Raw genomic sequence first — 12319 nt, forward strand, 5'->3', positions numbered from 1 at the left:
TGCCAGGCACCGGGCAAGGCCCTGGGAATGATTCAGATGAAGTTCTTAGTTCTTTGCCTTACAGGAGTTCACAGGCCAGGAGGGAAGTCTATATTCCCCTTGCCAAACTGGTCACACCAACACAGCCTCCGGTTTCATGATCCCAGACACACACACACACACACACACACCAGACGTGACTATGAATGCTGTCACATTGTCACACACACACCCAGACACGGGCTGTATCTTGTCTTCTCCTCCCTGTTCCTTCATCCCCTTCCTTATGCCATGTGCCCACCCATCTGGGGCCTGAGCTCACACTCACACTGCTCTCCGCTCAGGAAGATGCCCCGGAGTTCCTGCTCCACCCTCTTTTCGATCATTCTGTGGTACGGGAATTGACACCATAGTCTGAGTGTGTGTGTGCCTTCATGCTATTTTAAGACCCCAGCACTTTGCAAAAACCTGGTGGAGAATACTGCCAAAGCCAGAGGGCGGGGGAGGGGAGGCCAAGCAACCTGAGCCCAGACGGCTGGGCCTCTGCGAACCCGGTTAGCGGAGCCAGCTGCAGACTCCGCTGTGAACTGCTGGTTGCCCGGCCTGGCCTGACCTGGGCCTCTACCATCTCTTTGCCATGTCCAGCCCTCATCCCTCCCCAGGAGTTGTTTTGGAGTTTGCACACCAGGCAGCATGTAAAATTGTTTGTGTTTCTGGAAACGCACGCGCGCGCAGAGAAGTCTTGAAATTCTTCTTGGAACGGTTCCAGGGATTTATTTATGAAATTCCCAGGGGGTGGGAGAAACAGAAGTCTGGACTTTGCAGACTGAGTGCTGTGCCGTCATCTCATCAACATAAACAGCAGCTCTGGTGTGCACTTACTAAATACCCACCGCGAGCCTGGGCCAGGCTGGAGGGGTGGGGGCAGGGGAGCCTGCACAGGTGCTCCGTCCCCAAGGCAGCAGGGGTGCCCTCCCTGCCATCCCACAAGAGGGGAAAACAAACATGATATTGACATATTTTGGCCATGGTCCCTCCTGCCTCTGCTCTCTCTTCTACCAGCCTCCACTTCCTCACTCTCTGGCTCTCTTTCTCCCGGAATCTGCAGCCTCTCTCCCCCTGCCCTCTCCACTGCGGAGTCCATGCTATCCTGTGGATGGATGTCTCGGTCCTCTAAAGAAAGGCTTCGTGGCTAGTTTCTCCACAAGTGAGAAGCTGAGAGCTGGCTGTCCTGTGCTGCCATCCCCGGATCGGATCGTTCTGCTCTGATCCCTGGCAGTTTGGCAGGGAACAGAAATGGGGTTGAGGCACAGGCATGGCAGAGTCTGCCAGCTGCTGGAGAAAGCTGAGGTGTCCAGGCCTCTGAGGATGGTTTCTAAGTTGTCCCCCAGGACGTGCTGTGGGAGCTTCCGAGGGGAACTGAATGGAGGCAGATAGTCAAGCTAATGGAGTTGGGGACAGAGCCTTAATTCTGCTCCCAGTGGAAAAGAGTGTAGCAGCTTCCTGCTGCAAGACAGGCTTCAGCAGGTCTTCCAGCCCCAGTCAAACCTTCTGATGACTGAAGCCCCAATCAATGTTATAACTGCAACCTCATGAAAAACCCTGGGCCAGAACCACCAGTAAGCCACTCCCAAATTCTAGAACCACAGAAATGATTATGTGAGATAATAAGTGTTTATTATTGTTGAAAGCTGCTAAAGTGTGGAGTAATTTGTTGCATAGCAACAATACATGACTTCCAGGCTTGCCTGGTATATCCCCTTCTTTGGCCCTTAGACCCCATTGCCTACAACCCTCTCCCTTGTTCATTCAGCTCCAGCCAAAATTTACCTAGTTGGATTTACCAAGTGTTCTTTTTTTTTTTAACATCTTTATTGGAGTATAATTGCTTTACAATGGTGTGTTACTTTCTGCTGTATAACAAAGTGAATCAGTTATATGTATACATATACCCCCATATCCCCTCCCTCTTGCGCCTCCCTCCCACCCTCCCATCCCACCCTTCTAGGTGGTCACCAAGACTGATCTCCCTGTGTTATGCAGCTGCTTCCCACTAGCTATCTATTTTATATTTGGTAGTGTATATATGTCAATGCTACTCTTTCATTCCATCCCAGCTTACCCTTCCCCTTCCCCATGTCCTCAAGTCCATTCTCTACCTCTGCATCTTTATTCCTGTCCTGCCCCTAGGTTCATCAGAACCAGTTTTTAATTTTAGATTCCATATATATGCGTTAGAATACAGTATTTGTTTTTCTCTTTCTGACTTACTTCACTCTGTATGACAGACTCTAGGTCCATCCACCTCACTACAAATAACTCAATTTCATTTCTTTTTATGGCTGAGTAATATTCCATTGTATATATGTGCCACATCTTCTTTATCCATTAGTCTGTCGATGGACATTTAGTTTGCTTCTATGTCCACATGACTATTGTAAATAGTGCTGCAATGAACATTGTGGTACATGACTCTTTTTGAATTATGGTTTTCTCAGGGTATATGCCCAGTAGTGGGATTGCTGGGTCATATGGTAGTTCTATTTTTAGTTTTTTAAGGAACCTCCATACTGTTCTCCATAGTGGCTGTAGCAATTTACATTCCCACCAACAGTGCAAGAGGGTTCCCTTTTCTCCACACCCTCTCCAGCATTTATTGTTTGTAGATTTTTTGATGATGGCCATTCTGACTAATGTTAGGTGATACCTCACTGTGGTTTTGATTTGCATTTCTCTAATGATTAGTGATGCTGAGCATCCTTTCATGTGTTTGTTGGCAACCTGTATATCTTCTTTGGAGAAGGTTTGGCAACCTGTATATCTTCTTCCTCCCATTTTTGGATTGGGTTGTTTGTTTTTCTGATATTGAGCTGCATGAGCTGCTTGTATATTTTGGAGATTAATTCTTTGTCAGTTGCTTCATTTGCAAATATTTTCTCCCATTCTGAGGATTGTCTTTTCGTCTTGTTTATGGTTTCCTACCAAGTGTTCTTTAAAATCACTTATAAGCCTGAGGTTTTAGAATACAGATCCTAGAAAATAAACTAAGAAACAAAATCATCTATGATTAAGAAATAGACTCACAGATGTAGAAAACAAACTTATGGTATAGTTTGTTTGTATGATATATATATACAAACACTGTATAGTGCAGGGAACTATATTCAAGATCTTGTAATAACTTATAATGGAAAAGAATCTGAAAAAGAATATGTATAATTGAATCACTTTGCTGTATACGTGAAACATTGTAAATCAACTATACTTCAAGTAAAAATTTTTTTTAAATCAAAAAAAAAAAAAAAAAAGACGGGCTTCAGGTCTCTGCCCCTTATCTAGCCCACCATCTGAGAGGAACTTGCAGAACTTGAGGTTCTGTGGCCGCCCTTGCAAATATTGTGGTTTTACTTCAAGACCTTAAAGGTAAGCTCCCAGGTGAAAATATGGAATGGTCTGGCAGAGCTGAGACAGAAGGCCACAGAAGGCCATTGCACTTACCGCAGGGGTTGTAGGACTTTTAAAAATAAAAGTCACCACCCAGAAAATAATCAAATCAGGGGACAAGTAATTAAATATATTAAGTAAAAAAGGGACATTGGAAGAATAATAGGGACAATGTCCTTCCAACAGAACCTCCCCTTCCCTAAGCAGCCCAGGCTCCAAGCTCTGAAGTTTAGGCTCCCCACTCTCTTTAGGAAAAAAATCCCCAAAAGTCCCAGTGGCCTCACAGACTTCCGGAAGTTTCTCCCTCTGTTGGGAAGCCCCAGACCTGGTTACTCAGCATGAGCTGGGGTGGGGAGACGTGCCTTCTAGCAGCCTTTCCCAGCTGAGGCAAGCAGGTGTGGGCAAGTTTACTCCTGGGAAGCCTGTTGCGAATGGGCTGGCCCATTCCTGGCTGGGAGGAGGGCAGCTTCTTCAGCCTGCCAGGGCCTGTGTGCATGTGTGTGTGTGTGTGTGTGTGTGTGTGTGTGTGTGTGTTGGCACAGTGCTAAAGGCACAGAAACACATACCCCCCACACACCTCTAAAGCTGTACTAAGCAACCATGACCTGCCTCTTCAGGCTTATGGACAAATGTACCCAGGTGAAGATGTGAAGGGCCAGATGGATTTCCTTAGTGAGAAGGGCCATGGGCTCTGGGTTCAGACAGATCTGAGTTCATATCCCAGCTCTGTTACTTACTAGCTGTGTGATTTGGGGCCCATCACTTAACCTCTCTGACCTTTGGTTTCCTCATCTGTAATATGGGAATAATGACTTTTATCTTGCAAAAATTTTGTGAGGATAGAATGAAGCTGTCCTTTATCACTTGCCAAAGGCTGTAGACAGGAGAGTTATGACTTCCAACAGGTCCGTGACGCAGGCACTGAAGTCGGACTGCCAGTTTTTAACCTTACCATGCTGGTCTCCTCACCTGTAAAATAGGTAAAAGAATGGTCCTGCCCCATAGGTTTGTCCTGAGGATCAGACGAGTCAGTACATATACAGCAGCACATTTAATAGTGTCCGGCCACAGGAAGTGTTCCAAACATGTCAGATATTGTTCTATAGACTGCCTAGCACTGAGCCTGAGCTCACACCGCTGTGGTCTTTGTCTCAGGACCCAGCCCCGTCACAGAGCCCCTGTCCCAGCTCGCCTTGCCTGTGGCTTCTGACCAGTTTTTCTTACAGCAAAATCTGATTTTTCCTCAAGCTGGTCCTTCCCAGGCGTGCTGTTGTCATGGGAACCTTCAGGGGCCGCCTGGGTTTGGGGGAGGAAAGGGTTGTGGATGAAAGCTGAAGAATCCCACCGCTGCTGTTGCAGCCACTACAACAGTAGGCTGGCCACCATTCTAGCCCCCAGAATAGATCCCGACAATGCCAGAGGGAAGAGTTTATGGGGGCTTACTCCTGCCCTGCCCCAGCGCTGGTCAGGTGGGTGAAATCCCATGATCCAACACTCTCCACCATCATGTCTCCATCCTACTGTCAGAAGTGGATCCTGATACTAAATACCATTGTTTCTTTCTGGGGCTGAACAAATACACAGCTTAGAATAGGGATTTGTAATTGATATATTACTACTTCACCTTCAAGACAAACTATAGGACTCGAGAGTGGGTATAATTAGCCTCACTTTACAGATGGAGAAACTGAGGCCTCAGAACACCTAAGTGACTTGCCTGAGTCATTTAGCCAGTAGAATGTGGAACCAACCCCTGGAACCCAAGTCTTTTGATCTTTGCCATTGCCCTGAAATGCCTGCGACTGGAGGGGAGTTTGCCCTGGAGGGTGCAGGGAAGGGAGGGAGGAGGACCAACAGCCAGTCCCCATAACCCAGTGTGCACCACCTGCCTCTCCTCTGGGAGGTGATTCTGAGAGGACAAAAACCACTCTCCTCTCCTCCCCCACTAAAATTCCACTCAGAAATTCAGGCAGCCTTTTTTTTTTTTGAGTCCTGAAGAATTTCTAAACTTGGACTTCAGAACTCCACTCCTAGGAATTATCCCAAGCATATCCATATACTTCTTGACCCTACAAGTCCAGCTGTAGGAATTCATCCTAAAGAAATATTGTAATCGGACACTTGCATAAAGATTTGAAAATCGGGAATGTCAACACAGCTTCAGCTGAAATAGTAAAATATTGGTAACAAATGAATCTTCAAAAAGAGAGAATCGTTCATGTAAGGTACATCTATACACATGGTTGTGGAAACTTTAATGATGCAACAAGATGTTTATGACATACAGTTAAAAGGGGTAAAGCAGGTTATAAAATATGTACTAAAATATAGTATATTCTAATATTTATGTTTTGATTATCATAAAAAAGAGCTGGAAGGATATTTAGCAAAATGTTTACAAGAGTTATCTCTAGGCAGTGAAATTACAAATATTTTCCTCTTGACTATATTATCAACATTTTCAAAGATGACTATATATTAATTTTACTTTTGTAATTAAAACAATCAATGTAGGTATAAGGTAAGTAAGACACAAGGATGTACTGTAAAGCACAGGGAATATAAGCAATATTTTATAATAACTTTAAATGGAGTATAATCTATAAAAATATCAAATCACTATGTTGTACACTGGAAATTAATATAACATTGTAAATCAACTATACTTCAACTAAAAAAAGTAAACTGATTTAAAATAGACTTATCCACAAAGATACACATTGCAGCATGATTTACAATAGAAAAAAACAGAAAAGATATGTATATGTATATATATATGTATATATATATGGAATGACTTAATAAATTACATAATACACTGTTATTAAATATTATGAAATCATTAACATGATGATGAATTCTGTATAGAAATATTAAAATGTTTATGATATAAGTGAAAAATACTGGACACAAAATAGACTGTGCCCCATGATCATAAGTATGTAAAGTATGTATGCAAATATTTGCTTCAATTTGATAGGGCGAGATTATGCATAATTTTTTTCCTTTCTTTCAAATTTACCAAAATATGATACCTAGCCTTTTCAACAAAAAAAAATACTTGGGCTTCCCTGGTGGCACAGTGGTTAAGAATCCGCCTGCCAATGCAGGGGACACGGGTTCGAACCCTGGTCCGGGAAGGTCCCACATGCCACGGAGCAACTAAGCCCATGAGCCACAACTACTGAGCCTGCGCTCTAGAGCCCGCAAGGGGGAACCCCGTGCCACAACTACTGAAGACCGCGCGCCTAGAGCCTGTGCTCCACAACAAGAGAAGCCACCGCAATGAGAAGCCCACACACCACAACAAAGAGTAGTCTCTGCTCGCCGCAACTAGAGAAAGCCCGTGCACAGCAGCGAAGACCCAACACAGTCAAAAATAAATAAATAAAATAAAAAGGGAACAATAAGGTATTAAAAAAATTTTTTTAAAAATACTCATGGGATGATACAGTGCACTGAACCTTATTTCTGAAACTATTCTAGAGAAATGGGTGCAGAGAGTTCTGACATCCCTTCCTCAGTCATTCATCCTTTGAATGTAAAAATAATAACATTATTGTAATTATTTCTTGATTACCTACTGTATGTATACATACCTCATTTCTAACTTTCACAATAACTCTGTAAGACAGTAGATTACTTAAAACTGTGTTGATTCTAAGTAATAGAAATCCAGTCTAGCTATTTAAGAAAAAACAATTTTTTTTTCTTCTTTAGTTTCTCCCAGACTCAGTGCAGCTGGTCTCAGGCAGTGCCTGGAAGCAGGATATCAAATGGACAAGACTCTTTCTCCGTTTCCACCCTCTTCCTCCCTGGGCCTCTGCTTCATCTGTGCCTCTGCTTCCCTCTTCTCTGATGCAGACCAGCATTCTCTGCATCCCATCCACAAGGAACATATGTCTCCTGACAGTCATCAGGTCTAAGCTCAGTACAGCTGCACAGGAAAGATTCTGCTGTGACGCTCTCTGGGTCACAACTCCTTATTCAGGAGGTAGGGACTGATGGTCCAGCTTGGGTCAAGTGTCAACCTCTGGCCCAAATATCTGTGGGGAGTGGGCTTGGTCATGTTGTACAAACACGGCTATCAGGGACCACCACTGTTCCTATAGAAACAGGGAAGAAGGGGCGATTCCCAGAAAAAGTGTGTGAGCGTGGAGAGGTGGAGGTGGGTCAGGTAGTTGGAAAGAAAAATCTATATACGCTAGACAAAGCAGGTATTACTATTCCTCTGTCTACAGATGAGGACACAGAGGCTCAGAGAGGTTAGTCTACAGGCTCAACATCATACGCAGAGCTTGAAAACAACAGAGCTGGAATTCAAACCCAGGTCTGCCTCTCTCCGAAGTCCACTTCATCACACCACCACACATATTTACTGATGAATGCAAGTAATCAGGCCAAGAATGTCCTAGACAGCGGGGAGAGCATATGCAAAGGCCCAGAGACAAAGGGAATGGTGGGTCTAAGGAGCTAAAAGGAAGAAATCTAGTGTGGCTGGAGCATGAAGATGGAGGAGGGCTGTGGAAAGAGATGTGGTCAGAGCTGCGGGCTAGGTCAGATCTAGCAATAGGGGCCTGTTAATAAGGAGTTTAGACTTTAACCTGAGGGCAGTGACATTCAGCGGAGAGCATTATGGAGTGTCCATTTGTATTTTAGAGGAACTTCTCCAGCCTTCAGTGTAAAGGATGAGTTGGAAGGGCTAGATGGATGCAGGAGAGCAGGGGGACGTTCCACTAACCTAGAGGAGGGATGCTGGTAGCTGGGACCAGGATGGGGACAGAAAGAGGTGGATGGAGTTGGAAAGATGACTGGGAGGTAGAATGGACAAGAATTTGTGTTTAATTGATGGGGGCGAGGGTTGGTGTTTGGGAGAAGGTGGTCATAAACGGATCTCCTGTGTTTTCTTGGATAGTAACACCTTTCTCTGAACATCAGGGGCAGAGCAGGTTTGGGGTGACAGATAACGAGTTCTGTTTTGGACATGATGCATTTGAGATGTCTGGGAGACATCCAAGGAGCCGTTCGGAAACAGCTGGGTCTTGAGGTCTAGAGCTCAGGGTGGAGGTGGGGGCTGGAGACACAGATCTGAAAGTCGTCATCAATGAGCCTTAAAGCCAAGGTGTGATGAGCTTACGCAGTAGGCGTGTGCAGATGGAGAAGAGGACCTCGGACTGAAAGCCAGGAACACCAACATTTACAGGAGAGGTAAAGAGAGGCCTTCAAAGACATCTGAAAAGGAGCCACCAGAAAAGCTGGAGAGAGACCGGCAGCGTGTGGCAGGAAAGCCAAGAGGCAGGAGTGGTCAGCGGTCAAATGTTGCCGAGAGGTCGAGTTAAAAAAGGAAGGACTGATAAGGGTGCATGGGATTTCGCAACAAGGAGGCCAGGGGTAACCTCCAGGAGCTCAGTTTCCATGGCAGAGCCAGAAGGTGGTGGACTGAGGAGTGAGTGGGAGGTGCGGAAGCAGAGACTTCACCAATAAATAGGACCTTGAAGGCAAGGGGAGAGGGGTTGGGGTGGTTGGAAGGGGGTGGGGCTGAGACTATTTGGTTTGCGGCAAGTTTATACCCTGGTGGGAAGGACTCCATAGAGAAGGGCAAGTCGAGGATTCATTTTGAAAAGTAAAGGGCCATTAAGAGTGAGGACCTGAGAGGGGGACCTGAGGAGGGAGAGGTACGAGTGCAGTGAGTCCATGGGTTTGGTGTCTGCAGTTGTGGGCATCCTGGGGCTTACCATTTTCTATGCAGGAAAAGGCAAAATCAGCGGAGATCTGAGAGTCGCAAGCCTCTCATTTACACAACTGTGATAAATCCGTTTTTGTGTTTTTACCTCAATACTATGGGATCAAATTTGAAAAAAAAATTCAAATTTTTATTGAAATACAATAAAAGTGCAGATCCAGTAGCACTGTGGAAAGGCTAGTTTGAATGAGTGAGTATTGGTTAAAAAATAATAATAATTTTATTCATTTCAGGTACATACAGTAACACAAAATATTACCTAGTGGTTGGGAAAGAATCATTTGTAATTAGCATAGAAATTGTTTGGAATGTAAATTAGTTTTTCTGAAGTACTTGACTATGCTTAAAAACAGTACTTTAGTATTTTAAGAATTTCCCTTGTGGGGTGTAACCACTTTATATCTATTTTAAGACATTGTTAAGTCTGCTTAAATGTAGTTAATTTTTTTTTTTTTCTGGAAAAGGTACTGGCTACATCAGAAAACAGTTTCTGGCAAAGGTAAGATTGTGCAACTGTGCACCGCATGGCACTTTCCAAAGGCCATTTCCACCAGAGAGCAGATCTGATTGCCGGAGATTGTTACTAAGGAAACGGTGGGCGTGAATATAAATTTCATTTCACAAAAGACCTAACCAAAGTATTGATCCAAAAGGAGCAGCCAGTAAGTACAGGATGAGGAGTCTTCTAATGGAAATAAATACACACATATATATATATTCATACACATGTACCTATACGTATAGGTGCATATACACATGTATCTGCAACCACAAACTTTCACCTTGCCCTGCAAATCTCTCTTTTTAAGCTGCCGCCCAGATGAGGAGGCCGGGGAGATTAGAGAGCCAGGGGCTAGGGAGAGGGATTGCTTTTCTTTCCCCTGATTTGACAGAGGGACAAAGCAAGAGTTTTTTATTTGTTTGCTGGGTTTTTTTTTTTTTTTTGGTGGCACTGCTCGGCATGCGCGACCTTAGTTCCCTGACCAGGGATCACCAGGGATCGAACCTGTGCCCCCTGCAGTTGAAGCGCCGAGTCCTAACCACTGGACCACCAGGGAATTCCCAGCAAGAGGAATTGACACAAAGCCAGCTTGTAGCTCTGCAGAACCGAAGCCATGAGCACTACTGGTGAGAAGAGTGCAGTCTCACTGGTAGTATTATTATTTATTGAACAACAGTTCTGGCCAGGCCCCTTGTCCAACATGATCATGATTCCTCACATTATTCCCATTTCAAGGTGAAGAAGCAGAGTATTCTGTGTTGTTTCATGCCCAGGATCACAAGCTTCTGAGCGGCTGAGTCAGGACTCGGACTCTGTGGTTTTGTTGTCTTTTCCGCCTGTACTTATGGGCCTCAGGTTAATCACGCGGTAGCTTGTTATCACCACTGGCCTGTGCGAGGCGGCAAGGCCTCTCTCAGTTTGTATTTTCCACCTCTTTCTCCGATCCCCTTTTCAATCTCCGTCCACCTTGCTCCCCTCACTGCACAAGCATTCTAGCCAGCTTGTGTCCTTAAGTACAGGGGTATCCTTGTTAAGAATGTAGTGTTGTTTTGAATATGTATGAATTCTATTCTTATTGTGTGTGTGTGTGTGTGTGTGTTAAGAACACTTGACATAAGGTCTCCCCCTTAGCATATTTTTAAGTATACAATACAGTATTATTAACTAGAGGCTCTTTGCTATACAGTAGATCTCTAGGCCTTGTTCATCTTGCATAAATTAAACTTTGTACCTTTTGACTACTACCACCCCATTTCCACCTCACCCCAGCCCTGGGAACCACCATTCTACTTTTTTCTTCTGAGTCTGTTTTAGATTCCTCATGTAAGTGGTATCCTGTAGTATTTGTCCTTCTGTGTCTGGCTTATTTCACTTAGCATGATGTTCTCCATGTTCATCTACGTTGTCGCACACAGCAGGATTTCCTTCTTTTTATTTTTAAATATTTATTTATTTATTTATTTATTTTTGCCACGCGGCATGCGGGATCTTAGTTCCCTGACCAGGGATCGAACCAGCACCCCCTGCACTGGAAGCGTGGAGTCTTAACCACTGAACCACCAGCGAAGTCCCAAGATTTCCTACTTTTTAAATATTCATATTAAAATTAATTAATGGCTGGATAATATTCCTTTGTTTGTATATACTACATCATTTTCTTTGTCCATTTGTCTGTCGATGGACATTATTTTGTTTCATGTCTTGGCTATTGTGAGTAATGCTGCAATGTACACAGAAGTGCAGAGGTCTTTTTAGGATCCTGATTTCAATTCCTTTGGATATATACCCAGAAGTAGGATTGCTGCATCATAGGATAGTTCTATTATGCATTCCAAGTTTATGTAAAAGGCACTGTGCTATAGCCCGCCTTCTCTTTCTGCCAATCAGTCCTATATTTTAAAGATCTATCCACGTTGCTGTATGTATATCTGGTTCCTTGCTTCTGATGGATGACATAATGCTCTGAAATATTCATCCACAACATTTTACTTATCTGTTCCCCCAGTGATGGACACCAAGGTTGGCTCCAGCTCCCTGCTACCACAAGCACTACTGTGTTGAACGTCCTCATGCATGTCCCCCTGGGGACTTGTATGAGAATTTCTCTGAGATGCGACCCAGAAATGGTATCATGAGGCATAGGCACACCCATTCTCACTAAGCAATGCTACAAAGGCTACACCAGTTTATACTTTATAAGAACTGAACAACAGTTCCTATTTCCCCACCTCCTTGCTAATACTTGGCACTACTCACTTTTCTAATTTTGCCATTTTGATAGATATTACTTTTACATCATTTGAATACGCATTTCTCTGACCCCTAGTGAGTTTTAGCATTCCTTTTTATACTTGTTAGTCATTTGGGTTTCCTTTTTTGTGAATGAACTCTTCATGTATTTTGCCCATTTTTTTATGGAGTCTTGTTGATTTGAAGGAGTTTCTCATATATTGTAGATAGTATTCTCATATCTTGTAGATATTAATGCCTAACAGTCTTTTAGGGATCGTAAATATCTTTTGGTCTACCATTTATCTATTAATTTTATTAATTCATTAATGTTAAATTTATGGTGTATCTTTGAAGAGTATACTGATATCATCATATCCATATAGTTCTTCGCTTTGTAGTTTGTGTTTTAAGAGTCTTGT

This window comes from Balaenoptera physalus, assembly GCF_965194825.1.
Source record: "Balaenoptera physalus genome assembly, chromosome: 13".
NCBI lineage: Eukaryota > Metazoa > Chordata > Mammalia > Artiodactyla > Balaenopteridae > Balaenoptera > Balaenoptera physalus.